This window comes from Podarcis vaucheri (genome assembly GCF_965113315.1).
Source record: "Podarcis vaucheri genome assembly, chromosome: 2".
In the NCBI taxonomy this organism is placed as follows: domain Eukaryota; kingdom Metazoa; phylum Chordata; class Lepidosauria; order Squamata; family Lacertidae; genus Podarcis; species Podarcis vaucheri.
This window is the reverse complement of record NC_138760.1, coordinates 38,288,866-38,306,005: the sequence shown is the minus strand read 5'-3', so window position 1 is coordinate 38,306,005 and position 17,140 is coordinate 38,288,866. Positions and strand designations below refer to the sequence as shown.

The following is a 17,140-nucleotide window of genomic DNA, read 5'->3' as shown; positions in this document are numbered from 1 at the left end:
ACCAGAGAGCAAAAACAAACAAACAACGAAGCGATTTTTACATAGCTTTTTTTCTCGTTTGTTATAACGATTCAATTTCTGACTTATTTATAGCATCCCCCCCCCGCCCCCCGTGTGTAGATTCACCCAAAGCAGACTTTGGGTATTATCAGCTGGAAAGTCGGAAAAATGATGCAACCAATCCCAATGGAAGAGCGGCTCTATGATGTAATATAGGAGGGAGAAGAGGGTTGTGGAAAAGGTTCCTATGACGAGAAAAGAAAAGCCAGGCTGAGATCATCAAAGGATTCTGCAGCAAGATTTAAAAAACTTTTCAAGTCAACAAACCAAAGTCAATCAATGTGAGACTTAGCAGGCCAGATTTTAAATCCACAAACTCTGGAGATTCATAGCTCTCTGTTCCACCCATTTTGAGACGATGCATGGCTGACCTACCAGCCTAAGGTAGGGTTTTGTGGATATATGTTACCACTGCATTAAAGAGCTCCATTTGTTAAGCTTGGCAATTTGTTTCCATTGGGGTGTAAGGACAGGTCAGCATGGCAAGAAGAGCCCAGGAGGAAGCCATCGAGAGAAGCCAGGAAGCGATGTCAGTAGTACTACAGAAGCCACAAAATGAACAGCTCAGCTCAAGGTTTTTCCCCTCTCATGCCCAGACTAGGCAAACCTGTTTGGAGAGAATCGTAGGGATGTCAGAAGTTGGCAGCTATTCAGACTGCCTCACCTTGTGGGATACTCAAGAGAGGAAGAAAAGCTGCTGGATCTTGGAAAGACATCTTGCCATTGCCACTCCCACCAACACCAAAGTGGCTCTACAAATAAAGGGAGGCGGCAAAAACCATGGTGTACAGAGGACAGTAATGAAACCAGACATTCAGAACCAAAACGTCAAGTATTTATAAGAGGAATGTGCTGCTACAAACATAACCATAAGTAACAATAAATTTACACACACACACACACACACACACACACACGGATTCTGGAGGCACATCAACTGTTCTAACCACTACAGGGCAAGGATAAAATCAGTCCACATAGGCAGCACAGCCTTATCACTATTCTAGGTTTAGCATCTACTGGTTCAACTTACTTTATTTGAAAATGTATTTATTTAAAATCTGCTATACACTGAATTCTCTTGCAGTCTGATAACTGAGTTCACAAGGAGAGTGGTTGCTGGTTCACATTTCTTTTAGCACCCAGCTTTTATTTATGGCACCAATGGTTTATAAATCCAAGCTTATATCAAAGATTTATTGGACCCCAAAGAATCCTGGGAACTGTAGTTTGTTGAGGCTTATGAGATTTTTTAGGAACCCCCCCTCCCGTCTGTTAAAACAAGGGGCTCTGTGCAGCTTAAAACAGGGCAGGCGAAAAAGAAACACCTAATCCAGCATGGTTATGTTCTTCAGCTAAATAGGCCTCATTGCTCTTCATTACACTAGCGTCTCATCCAAACTAGTATTTTCACAGCCCAGCAGAGCTGAAGTTGGATGAAAACCAGTTTATTCCAAACGTCTAATACAGCTGATATGAGCTTTAGCCTTTTCATTTGAGCATGAAGGGGTTGTGGATTTGCAGTCTGGAGGACCCTTAACATGGGTTCACTTCACAGAGCATATAACTCCCAATATCATTCCAACTTCACCGGTTTCCACTTGCTTCAGGCTCCTGCTGTGGACCTTCAAAGCACTAAATCAGGAGTGGGGGTGTATTTGAGTCTATGTATTTTAAAATTTCATTTCATGCTACTCAGAAGAAGAAGAAAACAACTTCACCATGTGCTAGACCTTCAGGGAGCAGAGCATTTTTCTCACAGTATTATCCCTTCATTAGTCTGGTGTGATGGAAGCCACAAATAAAATGGAGTCACCTCCTTGGCATTCCACCTGTTTCCATCTGACTGGTTCAAGGGAACACTGAGGTAGAACTCAGGCACTCAAGGCGAGATTTCCCGACACCTCACTACGTTTCCTGTGTGACTTGGTTTCCTTATTCACAAAAACGAGAAAATCGAGGTATGTTGACGATTAATTGGTGCGTCTAGCAACAGTTGGTTCCACAGTCATGGGACTAGTGTTGTCCCCATGGCATGAGCTGCTACTGGCTTATGAGATCTCCATTCACTCTAAGGGTGTGAGGGATATGCACCAAACCCGATATGCTCACAATAAAAGACCCAAATTCTAGGTGTTGCTCTTGCAATGCAGGATGAGGAACTCTGTGGTGCCCCGGTTGCTGTCAGGCGACACCTCCCTCATACTTGACCACTGGCCATATTGGCTGGGGCTGCTGGGAGCTGGAATCCAACAACAACTGGAGGGCCACAATTTAGCCATCTCTCCCGGACTGTTTTGTCAGGGGGGAGGACAGGTCTGTAGTGATCTTGCTCCCAGTCCCACCTTTATTTAGCAGTTCAGTAGGAAGGCGTGAAAAGAAGCTCTGCAATGATCCTTCCTGGCTTGAAATCAAGAGAAGTTTTAGAGGAAGGAAGCAGAATAATGTGAGTCAAAGAGAAGATGGGGCTTGGACCAAATCACTCCACCCTACATTGTTTTCAACCTGGGACGGGTTTCAGTATAGAATGGGGTTTTTTTTTTAGGGGAGGGGCTGAGGAAACTGGTGATTAAGCAAAAGTGAATGCTTGTTGCATGGCCCAAATCGGCTGGGGACCTTGCATATTTTGCAGCAAGGAAAGGAAATCTCGGGCCTAGGAGACGAGTGAAGCCCTCCAGGCCTCTTGAGGCGGCCCATTGACTCTTCCCACACCCTGTCCTTTGCTTGGCTGGAATGTGACAATGTACTAGCATTGCCCTAGTAGGATTCGTTGCGCTGGCTTCTTCTAGCGCAAAAGCTTCATTGAATCTGGCCCTAAGCATTTAAACAAAAAAGGAAATCTGGTCTGGCTTTGGGTGAGTACAGTTGATCTTTTTCAGAGTGTAAAATTTTAGCATCTGTAAGATTAATTCTGTGGGTTATTTTATATGTGCCACTTCAAAACTGTAATAGGTGACGGTGTTGTGTACTATATCCCCTGCCCCCAAGGTTTATGACAGGACATAGTATGCCACTTAAAGTGTTGCAACATCCTTGCTTCTGATGCTTATTCTGCTAGCCCTAGGGAGGGACAAAAGGCTGGGCACTAATACCCATCCCTAACTCATATTGTGGTTTCTGAGATTCACCCTCTTTTAAGCTTTCCATGGCAGTCTTAAGAGCTAGAAACCTGGGATTATGTATCCTTTTTCTGTGATGAAACTGAGGAATCCTGATCTGCACAAATATTTCATTTGGGCGAGGGGGCAGCTGTGGAATCATGAAAGAAAAAAATGCATGCTTGAATCACCAGTTAAATCTGCAACTATGCAGCAAATAATATTTTATTTTCTTTGTGGGCTATGCTAAATAAAAGTTGTGGCAGTGGGGGGGGGAATGGTTTAAAAAGTGGTGGTACCAGTTTGGAGTTTTTACATAAATATGAGCGTTCCCAATTTTCAAATGAAGTGATAAAATCCATTGCAGATTATTGCCATGTGTATATTTGTCACCTCATCACTTTGATCGCATTTTGCAGCTACCTCTAACATGCGTCTCTTTTAGAAGAAGTGTTGAGAGCCAAACCATTGCATTAGAATAAAAAAGACCTTATTTTATTTCTTCATAAACATGGGATCTACTTCATTGCCTAGGAAATGATTTTATTGCTCCAGAGCTTTGGAAGACCTGTGCTAGACCTGTATGGCTGCATTTTTACCATTTGGTTTTATTCTTGTTATTTTGTGGTTGATTGTGGTTTGTGAACTGCTTTGGTGTTTCTTCTTAAAAGGAAAGGCGGTATATAAATACATAATAATGAAAATAATGGGATCAGCGTTTGGCATCTCAAAACACCCACCGCTCCTTCATGTAATCTGGAAAAGAGCACTCTCATAGCTGGTCCTTTAACCTGGTCATCATTTCATATCCCGGCACAGAGTTCCTATGTAATTCTCATCTTGGGTGGGTAAGGGAAGCCCATAATCTGATAGAATTGCAAGGATTTAAAACTGCGTCCCCCTGCTCCATATTTTCACTGAGTCTCCAGCATGTCTCTGCAGCCGGGAGATCAGATTTGGAAATTAAGAGGCAATCTGGCACCTATGATACCTATGACAGGTATGCTTGGCATGATGACTCTGGGAGTTGACTTGCCAAATGTCACAAGGCTGAAACGTGGATACTGGCAGTCTCCTCCCTTCTCACAGATACTTACAGCTGGAAAATTATGGGCCAAAGCCAACAGAAGTCAACTGGGTGCTGGAAACCAGTTTACAAGAGAGTTAGCAAAACATGTGAAGGAAGGGAAGAGAAACTAGTACAATCTTATAGATCCCTCCTACTTCTTCTTTCAGGATCAGGTTTGGGTTCTGGAAATCTACCTGCTTTGCCCACTGAGACACTACAGCAGAGAAGCTCAGCACCCTAGTAAACCTTATTAAGCTGAATGGGAGTTACTCCCAACTATAAGTATACATGGATTGCAGCCTCAAGTACCTAAGATTGCCTGCTATGGGTAGCGCAGATCCATAAACGCCGCCTTACCTATCCGCCACACAGGAATGCAAGGGAGAACCAGCCACAGAACAAACAATGTGGAGTTGATGGAGATGGAGAGATGCCAGTATTGTGCCTAAGAGCCTTTCAAGGAAACACAAATGCCTGAACCACTAATAGACTCTTGGCATCCCAGCTAGAGTCACTGCATGTGCTCACCCTAGTCATTTTGGTGTCTCCTCCCTGTGACTCAGCCCTTGCTGATATCTAGCAACAGAGAGTGCTTCTGAGTTAATTACACCCATTGCAACTGGAAGTATTTGCACCAAGCTGGAGACTCTGCAGGAGTTCTTTCGGTCATGCAGAAGTGCCTGTGGTAAATCAAGCCACTCCCCTCCTCATTTGTTCCCAGGTCTACCTTCACGTGGCCATAGGGGTTTGGGCAAAACACAGACCAAACATAGCTCATCAATGGACAATATACTTTAGTCCACGCTAGCAGATGAGTTAAAGTTTAACTGCTAAACCATATGCAAAGTTGGATAGAAGTTATGGCCCCACATCTTTCCCAAGCCCATAGTGTGGTCACTGGACATGCAGCTTAAGGTGCAATCTTGTGCCATCCTGTCTTTCTAATCTTTTAAAAGGATCATAGGGCTTCTCCATACATCCTTTTCATTGTGTTTGTGTTTGCGATAGTATTGGGCTAGAATCATAGCATTGCAGATGTTTTGTTATGTTTTTATAAGTCCTGGAAGCTGCCCAGAGTGGCTGGGGAAACCCAGCAAGGTGGGTGGGCTATAACAACAACAACAACAGTTGTTGTTGGAAGGGACCCCAAGGGTCATCTAGTCCAACCCCCTGCAATGCAGGAATCTCAGCTAGAGCATCCGTGACAGATGGCATAGGTATATGCGATCTTGCTTTCAGTCCTATTTGTGCCTGCAAATGTTTCGGGGCAGGCATACTGCCTCATTTTGTGTCTGCTGAAATCCTGTAATTTTTCATACCACAAGTATTCTGGCTTATTTATTTATTTTGTCCCATTCTTATTGTGCTATATAGTGGTACCTTGGTTCTCAAATGCCTTGGTACTCAAACCCAAACAGTGCTAACCCAGAGGTAAGTGTTCCGGTTTGCGAACTTTTTCCGGAAGCTGAACATACTCTGTTTTGAGTGTTAACACTTCCGATTTGAGTGCCACACTTCTGCTTTGAGCGTTACGCTGAGGTCTGTCTGTTTTTGCTATTTATTTTACGTTTTTGTGACTTTTTTGTTTTGTTTTGTTTTTGTGACTGTGTGGAACTCAGTTCAGCTACTGATTGATTGATTGATTGATTGAGTGACTGCAGTACGTTGTTTATTGCTTTCATTTTATGGATCAACGGACTCGTTAGAGAGTAAAATTCATGTTAAATTGCTGTTCTAGAGGTTGTTTTTAAAAGTCTGGAATAGGTTAATCTGTTTTGCATTACTTTCTATGGGAAAGCATGCCTTGGTTTTGGAATGCTTTGGTTTTGGAACGGACTTCCAGAACGGATTAAGTTTGAGAACCAAGGTACCACTGTAGTGCAAAAGTGCCTGTCCGGATGGCTATAATGCAGTAACACAGAGGAAGCAGAGCAGAGCAGCTAATAAAACAGAACAATGTGCGGGTGGTCCAGAGTAAATCCACCACTAATGCACAATTATTGCATCAGTGGCGTGTCACAGCAAAAAAGGCAAACACATACAAGGCAGGAGGGGCCCTGAGACTGGCTGACTGAGATGGGGAGATAATGTTTAACGGTGAGGAAGCCAAGGTTGCATTTTTATGCATGCTTGCTTGGGTCAGTATCAGCCTCACTGCAGAAATTAACAGGTAATAAACATTGAGTAAATGGAATAAAGTGCTGCCTGTAGACAGCGTAAGATTTATCTGCAAGGCTGTTGTCCTCAAAACATTAGTGTGCAATTTACTTCTACTGAAGCTAGTTATTTCGGATCCCAAATAATTAACTGGAAGACATAGCCATCGAGGAGACTTATAACCCACTTCCTTTCTGCAAAATTGGGACCCACAAGGAAATTAAACAGGACATCTGGCATTTAAGACATCTTATGGGAAAGGTGTTGCCCTAAAAGTTTTATGAATCTTGCTGTGCGGCTCTGAAGCTGCTTACTTAGAGTGTAAGGTGACATTTGAACTTTCCACTCCCAAGCAACAATGCTTCACACACACACCCCTGCCCCATTTCTTCTTTTCTTGGGAAAAATAGTTGTGGTCACCATTCTGCTTTTATGCCTCCATGTTTTACTAACTAATAAAAATTTTAGTCTCTCTCTCTCCCTGTGGTATTTATTGCACTCTTAGTTATCTCCCTAAATGGCTTCAAAGCTGTCTGCTTTGCAAGACAAATAAGAAAGGAAAGATAAAAGCCAGTGGGAAATGTGTGGACTACAAGCAAGCCTGCATGACATTGAGGCCTCTTCAAGCAAAAACCATTTATTCGGCAGTCATCCTGATTTGTTTCCAAAGGGGTTGGAAGACACAGGTGTTATCCCACACTTTCTGGTTCATTTCCCCATCACTTGCCTTACAGCAAAAAGCCTGAACTTTTTGGGAAGAAGTTTTGTTGCACAATTCCTAACCTCAACTACCATTGCACAACCTGAATTTGCTGGTCTGTGACTGAATTCCATCCCAAAATAGCGGTAGTTTGGAAGCACCCGTACTGTACATTCTATTGAAATAAATGAGAGCTTTGCAGAAAATAAAATAAGACCTATGTATGGTGAAACAAAGAGGAATGAAGCCTGAAAATCCACTTGCTGGATTGCAGACATAACATTAATGGTGAAGGAATTATATACAACAGCTCTATAAACTACAAGGAAGGAAAAAGTACCAATAAACCTCTCTGCCTGAAATTTTGGACAAATATGCTTGCACAACACTAAGATCCAATAAAGATCTAAATTCCAATCTATGTTCTGCATGTAATTTTGAGTAGACAGAAGTTGTAGCCATGGAATCAAGTTGCTATCTATTTCAAAGAGTGACTCCATTTTCTCAGTTACATTATGGCCTCAGTTACATTATGGCCTTATATTATTGTTTATTTTATTTTATTTATTGAATTTGTATACCACCCTATACCCAGAGGTCTCAGGGTGGTTCACAGAACAAAATCAAAATATAAAACCACAAAATATATAAGAAACAACCCCCCCCCCCATTTTAAAAGGGCATAGGATGTCAATCAAAACATGCAAAGGCATGGTTAAAAAGGAACATTTTTGCCTGGTGCTTAAAGGTGTATAAGGAAGTCACCAGACAAACTTCCCTGGAAAGAGCATTCCACAGACGGGGAGCCACTGCAGAGAAGGCCTCTTCTTGTGTTACCGTCCTAGGAGGCTCACAAAGAATTATAGATATTTCAGGATGGAGATAGTCAAGAGATTCTTCTCCTGTCCTCCTCAAAGAGAGTTGAAGATAGCAGAGTAAAACCATTGATGCTCACAGTTGCACTCACTGGTTTTCCTCCCTGGCATTTAGGCTCAGGATATCATCATGATCATCATCATCAGGCACTTGCCAAGGTCTACACCCCTGCAGAGAGCCCATCATCAATGCTAAGAGCCTCCTGGCCTTGCTACTCTTTCATCTCTGGCTCTACCTAATCATTGGTCCTCTTTGGATATTTAAGCAGCAGGAATGAAGCAGCAACCATTTCTCTTGAGTCCAGAGGGTGAGGACAAGCAAAAGGGCAGAGATGTTTAAAGGTGGGTCAACTCAGAGAAGAAAAGAGAAAGGTTGGCTGAAGGCATCTAGGCCAAACCTGGAGCTGGCACTGACACCACTATTACCTCTGGCCAAATGAGCTTTCAGCATTTCAAAGCCCTACTGAACATCTTTGACCAGAGGCAATAGGAGGAGGAGGAGTTGGGTGGGAAATAAGTGCATGTGCCACTGACAACCTATCAATCACATCACCTCCACCTGATCTACAATCCCAGACAGATATCTGTCTGATACTTTCAGTTCATAACTGACCACCCCATGCCTGTGTCCTGGAAATGTCTGATGGCTCCAACATGCACTTAGATCAAGTTTCAACCAGTTAAAGAGATGAACTATTGACTTCTGTGGCACATTATTTCAGGGTGAAACCCAACTTGTACATGTGACAAATTAGCTGGATGACTGTTTTGCTGCACAGCCACTACTAATGCCCAGTGATCTTCCTGTGTGATGAGGACCAAGGCAGAATTCTGGTTATGTTACTCATTCACTCCTAGAGTTCAAAGATGGGTAAGGCACAAAAAAGCACAGAGAGACTTCAAACGAGAACGACAACAACTTTCAGGAGGCGGCAGAGGAAGGCACAGGAATACCATCAACAAGCTAAACCAAATACTAGTAGCTCAGAACCTATTTAACATCCCATATTTTCCAGTCTCATCAGCAAGAGAAAGCAGAACAAGGGGAAACCCTTTAAAACGCAATCAGTACATTATTTAATGGTAAACTTCAGCATGCCAGAACTCTTTTTTGCTGTTCTTGATCTTGCATATTCCAAGCTCCACTTTTTTTTAAAAAAGGCAATAAAGAAGTTATCCTGCTTCACTTACCGTGCTCCATCATCACTCTTCTTTCTGTTCCCCTGATGCGTGCTGGTTATCCCTACAGAAGTGATGTACTGAGGTCTGTTGCTTGCAGTAGGCGTATCAGGTAGTAAGTGGGATAAGAAGAAAGCACAGGTGTTTGTCTTCAATCCAGGCTGAGTAGACGATCCAGGAAGCTGTTTGATGATGCAGCACTGGGCAACTGAGAGCAGAATGACTCTGGCAGGTGCTTCTATATAGCACTTTTAATCCTGATGAGATTCCCTGCCTCCTGAACCACAGCCCCACCCCTTTCCATGACCTGCAGAACTCCTAGTTGGTGCAAGTTGGCTGTGATTGGGCAAACCAGTTGAGAATTCTCTCCCATCTTCCTTCTACACTGAAATGGAGAGGGGAGGGGGGAAGGAATTGTGAAATAAAGTACTTGCTGCTTTTCTGTGTGGTGTCTAGATAAGAGCTCTGCCCATTGATGCAAAGGGAACTTCACCCTGGAGCAGATCAGATTTATTGTAGAAAGTAATGCTAAAACACACTGGCTTCTGTCACTAGGTCATCTTGTTCTGCTCTGACTCTGAAATGGGTATTACTCACCTGTAAGAAATTAAGCATCATTTTATTTTCTTCTATTTTGTGCTGAACTGGTTATAGAAATTTGATTGACTTGAACTGAAAAGGTTTCAGCCAGGTGGAATCAAAATAAGAGCAGGCTTCATTTGAAATTATATTGGATGTTTTTATGATAGGCTTTGGATTTTCTTGTTAGCCATTTTGAATATATGGCCTCCATGGATAAGTGGGGTACAAATCTATTAATGAATAAATAATAAAACCCTATTACTAATTTCAGTTTTTCATGGGGGGGGGGGCAGCGGCAGTAGAGAAACTCTACATCTGGGTGGATGTAGCTCTCTGGGTATTGTTGGACTCAATTAAACAACCTCTGGAGGGCCGCTGAAAACAGCCACCTTTTAACAACTATGTGAAACTAGAGCCAATATTTACTCTTTATTGTTTAAAGTTGAGCTGAAGCCCAAATGGCAAGGAGCTGGCTTTGCAACAAAAGGGAATTTCTCTGTCGATATGATAATCTCCCATTGATTAAAGCAAAAGGTTTCTGGAGAGTGCATTTCAGGCAACAAGGAACCACACACAGCAAAAACAGCCCTTTTTGTTTTGCTACTTGGGCATGCATTTCCTCTGAGCACCAGCTGGGAAAGTGCGTGCCACCGCAAATGTCCTCTGCAAAATCTTCCCAGCCACAGATCTTGCCCAGTCCTATCCTATCCTGCCTCCATATGCAGTGAGAACTGGAAAGTTCACTTTCAACCAGGGTGGGGAACCTGTGGCCCTCCAGATGTTGTTGCACTCCAATGCCCATCAGCCTCCACCAGCATTGCCTGTCTCTGCACTTAAAAAGCAAGTTTGAGGCTTGCTTCAGTTCCATTTGTTCTTGCTTCTTTATACCGCTAGAGGTCAGTAAGGAGCTTGAGCTGGGCCAGGGCTTACCTGAATTCCCAGGTTTGGCCACAACGAAATAACAGCATGACCAACTACAATATGACACCTGACCAGCCCACACACATCTGAGGCTGCATAGATCCTATACATTTAAATCACTGCCCTCAAAGAATTCTGGGAACTGTAGTTCACACCCACGCACAAAACTATATTTCCCAGACCCTTAGCAAACTACAGATCCCAGGATTCTTGAGTGTGTGAACGCCCTCTGAATGTGCATGTGTGTGCACAACTACATGTTACTCATGTATAGATGGCTTCAGCTCCAGTATCTCACTTTTTTGAGGGTTACAAAGTAGCAGTGCTTTTTTTTGGAGGTACGCAGGGGTATGCATACCCCTAAACATTTTGTGAATCTTTGTACTTTTGTCTATTTACTGTATTTATTTTCCCCAATTTGAACTATAAAATGGTGATTTCCTTGAGTCAAAATGAGAGTACCCCTAAACATTTTTTTTTAAAAAAGCACTGCAAAGTAGTATTCCGTTTCTAAAATGAAAAGTGCTAAGCCTACATGATCATAGCAGTAGTATCAGTCAATTCTTTATTGCAGGCCAAAGACCCAAAAGGATAGTGGTAGTAATCATTTGTTGATTTATTCTCTTTGTATGGTCCTTTGATGACATAAGCTCTTGGAGGGTTCGTGTGTTCTCTGCTACCAGTACAAACCACTGAAATTTATATAACGCTTTTCTTTCTTTTTTTAAATTTATATACCACCCTTCATCAAAAGACTAAAATACAAGATAAAAACACAAATAGTTAAAACAGAAACAACTAAATTTTTTGAGTGTTCAAAGTTCTTCACACACATTAAGGGAGCCTGTGGTGCAATGGGTCAGTGTGTCTGGCTGTTAACTAGAAGGCTGGTACTGTGGTTTGAGCCCACCAAGACATGGCTGTGAGTAGGATTCCTGCACTGCAGGGGGTTGGACTGGATGACCCTCAGGGTCCCTTCCAACTCTGCAATTCTATGGTTCTATTATCCTGGTAAACCGTACCAAGGCCCTATATATGGGGTGCTACTGGGTCCTGTTCTGGGCTTGGTGCTGTCCAACATTTTTATAAATGATTTGGATGAAGGAATTGAGGGAATACTCATTAAAACTGCAGATGACACCAAACTGGGAGGGGTGGCTAATACCTCAGAAGATAGAATCAGGATTCAAGAACAGGCTGTTTTTAAAAATAATGTCAGGGCTTTTTTCTGTTACAGTACTCACCAACACGGAGTACCAGCCAGCCAGCCAGCCAGTCAGTCAGTCTGTCTGTCTCTGTCTCTGTCTCTGTCTCTGTCTCTGTCTCTGTCTCTCTTACTGTCCATGGCAGCCATTTTCTGCTGGCACCCAAATAACTTTTATCAGTATACGACTGTCAGCACCTCAGTTTTTACAAGGTGTAGACCAGGCCTGAACCATTACTCTGACGTGGTAGAAAGTACAGCATTCACGATGTGGGTTCTGCGCCAGTGGGAATTGCTCAAACAACCTCTTCAAAACACAGAAAAATAAGGAAAGAATGCAGAGAAACCGCAAGTTACACATTTCTATTTTTTTAAAAAAAGCAATTCTGAGTAGTTGCTTGGGGACATTTTAAGCAGGTAAGGACATACTTAAATTTGGCTCCTTCTAGAGAATCATTTCGAAATTGTGTGCCTCATTCACAAAAGCCAGAAGAAAAACATTTCATTACCTTCTTAATTTCCCTTTTACCCTGTTTGCCTACTGAACTAGCAAAATTCTTGCTCAATAGCAGGCGTACAGGGCAGCCCTTTGCATTATTAACTTAGCAGTACATCTGTTGAAATTCGTTTTGGCCCAAATGGTCGTCTCCCCCAACCTCCAAGTTAAAAAAAAGAGAGGGGTGAGAATCTGATGCCCATGGATGCCAGTAATTGATGCCTAGGACTTGCCGATCAGAAGGTCGGTGGTTCGAATCCCTGCGACGTGTGAGCTCCCGTTGCTCGGTCCCTGCTCCTGCCAACCTAGCAGTTCGAAAGCATGTCAAAGTGCAAGTAGATAAAGAGGTACTGCTCCGGAGGGAAGGTAAACGGCGTTTCCGTGCGCTGCTCTGGTTCGCCAGAAGTGGCTTAGTCATGCTGGCCACATGACCCGGAAGCTGTACGCCAGCTCCCTCGGCCAATAAAGCAAGATGAGCGCCGCAGCCCCAGAGTCGGTCATGACTGGACCTAATGGTCAGGGGTCCCTTTACCTTTACCTATGATGATTTTAGAAAGCGAAAAAGAAAAGCTACCGGGGTGTGTGTGTGTGTGTGCTAAAACATGTTTTCATGGGAAATCACTCTTGAGAACAATTAAATTTAAATATGCACTAATAAGAAAAAGGATGTGGTGGAATGCTGCTGGAAATGTTTTGGAATGATTTGCTGGGCGTGGGAAAAGGGCCCAGAGGAATGAGGAAAGGTGAGAGGGACAAGGGATTTTCTCTCCAGCATCATTGAAAGGAGTTGACAAATAGGGGCAGAGGAGGTGATGACTGGCTAAACCCTGGTGTAATTTATTCCGCAATAGATCTCCTCTTCTGGACAGTGTTCATTCCTTACAGGATTCTCCCGTAATATAAGCGAGGCAATAAGAGCTGATGATCAATCCCTATGGCACCACACAGCATTTATTAACACATATTGAGCTGGGAAACACTAAACGTTACATCATATGCATCCTGTATGTATGTTTACTCAGAATTTAATCCTCACTGCACTGCAGGAGGGCCTTTTCTGAGATGATATTTACTAAGTGCATGATCCACAGAAGTTAAGCCCATGCTTAATTCTCTCCCACTGAAATCAATTGAAGTTTAAAAAAGCACTTTGACTGCACAGGTTGATTTCCAGTTGAACGCCTACAGGCAGGGCCTGTTTTTATTTTTGTAACATATCAATTATAAGTTTAAGTGTCCTATGAATAAGTAAAGATAAGCATTCATAGAATTAGCATCTTAATTTACAATGCAAGAAGGACATGTGTATACATGACACTGGACACATGAACTGATTGGCTGTTTTCAGACCGTTGCTAGTTTGTAGGTGGGATCCAATAGCAAACGAGAAAATTCACATTGCACAATTAAAGTGGATTTGGCTCTCTTGCACAACAAATCCACCTTTTCTTTTAATAGACTTTTTGCGGTAAGGAAAGTGGTGGGAAAATGTGCTGGAATGTGTGGGATAATGATTGCTTGCAGTGGCACAAGAAAGCGTGGCATAGCCATCAATTGATGGTAAGTTATACAACCTTTGTACAAAGAAATCAGGACGGATGCTTTATAAACAGGTTGGAATCAATCTTTCTTTCAGCTTCAGGGATGCTTGTAATCTTGCAAACAGGTGGTTCAGAATTGTTTCATATGTGTGAACTATTGGCTTGCAAGTGTCCACACACACACTCCAGGGTTTTTAGACACTATATGCGTTGCTTGCAGTCCACACCAGTGGGATCTATCCAGGCTTGGTCTGTCTACACAGCAGTTTAAAACGGACCCAATATTGTCCCGTCCCCCCGCCCACCATGTTTCACCCCTGCAAAGTCTCTCTTAAGGTGCTATCAAGCTCATTCCCAGGCCATTTTACTCCCTAAGCACATAAAAAAACCAAGTGGCTGTTTGGGGGTCTTTTTCCTTCTGCTTTGTTTCTGCTTTCACCAACACAAAAAGTGAAATCGCCAGTGTTCTGAACAGCTGTAAGTCAAGGAGGTAAGGGAGGGAGTTTTTTTGTGACGAGAGACAGGAGTCTGAATTTAATGTGATGCGATCTGAGTGAGTGGAAGGCTACCAAATCCTGACCATATCCTGATGGATCAATATTTGCTGAAAATTTTAATACAGACCTTTTTTCCTTTTTTGCCGAGAAGCAATTTGCACTGAATGGGTATATTGAGTATCTGTCTCTCTCCTCTATCTATCTATCTATCTATCTATCTATGCTACATCATATAACAGTGTATCATATCTGCACAGTGAATCTCCCTCACTTATCATGCTCATGCATATTGTAGAACCGGAGGGGAGGGGGGTCCGTGGCATGAGCTCATGTCACCTGGACTCTCCCCCTTTCCACTTGCCATAGTTGTTATTCAGGTTAAGTCTTGAGCCCCACAGTGCTCTTAGGTTTGGGCTGACAGACTCTGGTGGAAGAGGAGGAAGCAGCGGTGGTGGGGCAGGCAAAATTGTTGGAGCCTTGTGTGTTAGTGTACCATGCCTCATCTTTGAAATTTTGGCAGGAGGTGTGGGAAAACTTGCTGGGACATCTTCATCACTTCCATCCAGTTCTGAACTTCTTGTCCTGCTCCTGAATCTTGACTCCTGAGAATGGTGTCTTCTGCTGAGCCTGTATTGTTACAAGTAAGAGCCTCTAACTGTGTGTGTTGGGTGAGAGCCAAGAGAGGATGACAGTCCAGATTATCTCCTAGTGGTACAGCAACAAAACAGCTAGCGCATTTGCAAAGCTAAGCAGGGTCCAATATGATTTCAAATTGGATGAGGAGCCATGTGTTGAGATTCCTGCATCACAGCAGGTTGGACTACATGGCCATTGGGATCACTTCCAACTCTACAATTCTATGCTTCTATATTATTTTTAATGCTGATGTTTTGTGCAGATGTAGTTTTGGGCAAGGCTGGTGCATTAAAAACAAATATATATATATGTGCACCGGGAGCATGCCTTCAACTGCCAGAGGAAACAGGCACACTCTTATTGTGTAGGCCACAGAAACAAAACGGTTTCATTGTGCTCAAGTGAGGAAGTCGGAGGTGTGGCAATAGAGAGCACTGAAAGCAGTATAACTGGTCGCCACACATGACAAACCACCCACTGCAAGAAAGTGCTAAGGAACATCCACAGCAGCAGTGACTGTGGATAACAAATGACATATTTTTCCTGTCAGGAATGGGAAGAAAATACCGACTGACATTTGGATGAGGGCAGTGTTGTGTAGATGCAAACATGGGATGCATAAAATTCAGTTTCAACTGATTGCTCTCTCTCATTCACGCTCTTTCTCTTTCTCTCTTTGTGTGCATGTGTATAAGCCAGAAAAGAAAAACATTTTGTATGTTTCTGTTTATTTGATGTTGAAATTTTGATTGATTTTTTTAAAATCAACATTATAAATGACTGGAATAAATTTGATTATTAGTCTTATAAAAGAGGTACAAAATTTGCCTCAAATAGGTGTTTTCAGTCCCATTGTGATTTTTTTTTTTTAATGAAAGCACCCATTGCCCAAAGCTCTCCATGTACAAAATAAACAGATTTAATAACACATACATATACACAGACATGCTTAAAACTGCAAGCTTAAAACCATAAAAATCAATCCCTAGGGATGCATCACCTGAATGCCTGCATAAACTAAACATTTCATAACCTGAGTCAGGCTTGGAGTCCTCTGAAGAGAATGTCCTTCTGCAGGCTGCTTATAGGATGACATACCATACCTGTCTTGTTAACACCACACTGCTGTTCCTCCTGTGGTGCGTAAAGTATGGATGGAGGCAGTCTCTAAGCTAAATAGATGCAAATTCCAAATCATGCACAGATTAAGCCCAATACCTACTCCTGGTAGTCAATACCCTTTCACTGGCTCAGCATCTGGTTTTCATTATACAGTGGTACCTCGGGTTACATACGCTTCAGGTTACAGACTCTACTAACCCAGAAATAGTGCTTCAGTTAAGAACTTTGCTTCAGGACGAGAACAGAAATCGTGCTCCGGCGGCGCGGCGGCAGTGGGAGGCCCCATTAGCTAAAGTGGTGCTTCAGGTTAAGAACAGTTTCAGGTTACGAACGGACCTCCGGTCTGGAACGAATTAAGTACTTAACCTGAGGTACCACTGTAATGGAAGTTTCAGAAGCCAAATGTGTCACAGTCACACAAACTGTGTCAACTGGCCAGCCAGGCTGCATTGGGGAGCCCTGCCTGCACTTGGTGAGGCCTTGGACTTCTGCTGCAAAGTACTAAATGGTACCACTGTATATGTGATGGTAAGGTGAATGGGGCTTCTCTGTACTTGCAACTGGGACTCTTACTTAGTGCCTAGTTCATATGCTAGGCCCGAAGCCAGACCTTTATTTCTTAGTGCTTTTTTACTTCTTGTTGCTAACTGGGGGGTGGGGGGTCTTTGTTTACCTTTTAAAAAAAATCTTTGAAGTGACCATGTTTTAAGTTGATGTTAAATTGGTCTCTTCTGTTTCCAACTGCTGCACTATTATTTTCAGCTGCCAGCCTGAAATTTAACTGCCCCTTTGTCGTGTGTCAGTTATGTGTACCCATATAATCTGTTGTGATGAATTTAATTGATTCAACTGTATACTGTATATTGGACCAACCCTGTAGGTTTTTAAAAAATTTGATCATCGCCGTCCTAAACTACCTTGAGAAATGTTAATTGGAAAGTGGAGTATACAAGTAATAACAACATGGCAGTTTATTTATCTGTCCAGTTTGTAAGACACTGTA

At 42.7% G+C, this 17,140-nt stretch overlaps 1 long non-coding RNA gene across 1 annotated transcript in view; it reads left to right on the top strand.

Moving 5' to 3' along the window:
* The first annotated feature begins 2,810 nt into the window (after positions 1 to 2,810).
* LOC309525727 overlaps positions 2,811 to 17,140 on the top strand; it is a 45,829-nt gene continuing 31,499 nt past the window's right edge. The window contains exons 1-2 of the long non-coding RNA XR_014216510.1: positions 2,811 to 2,915; positions 14,900 to 15,020. This is a non-coding gene — a long non-coding RNA (uncharacterized lncRNA). The remainder of the gene's footprint in view (positions 2,916 to 14,899; positions 15,021 to 17,140) is intronic.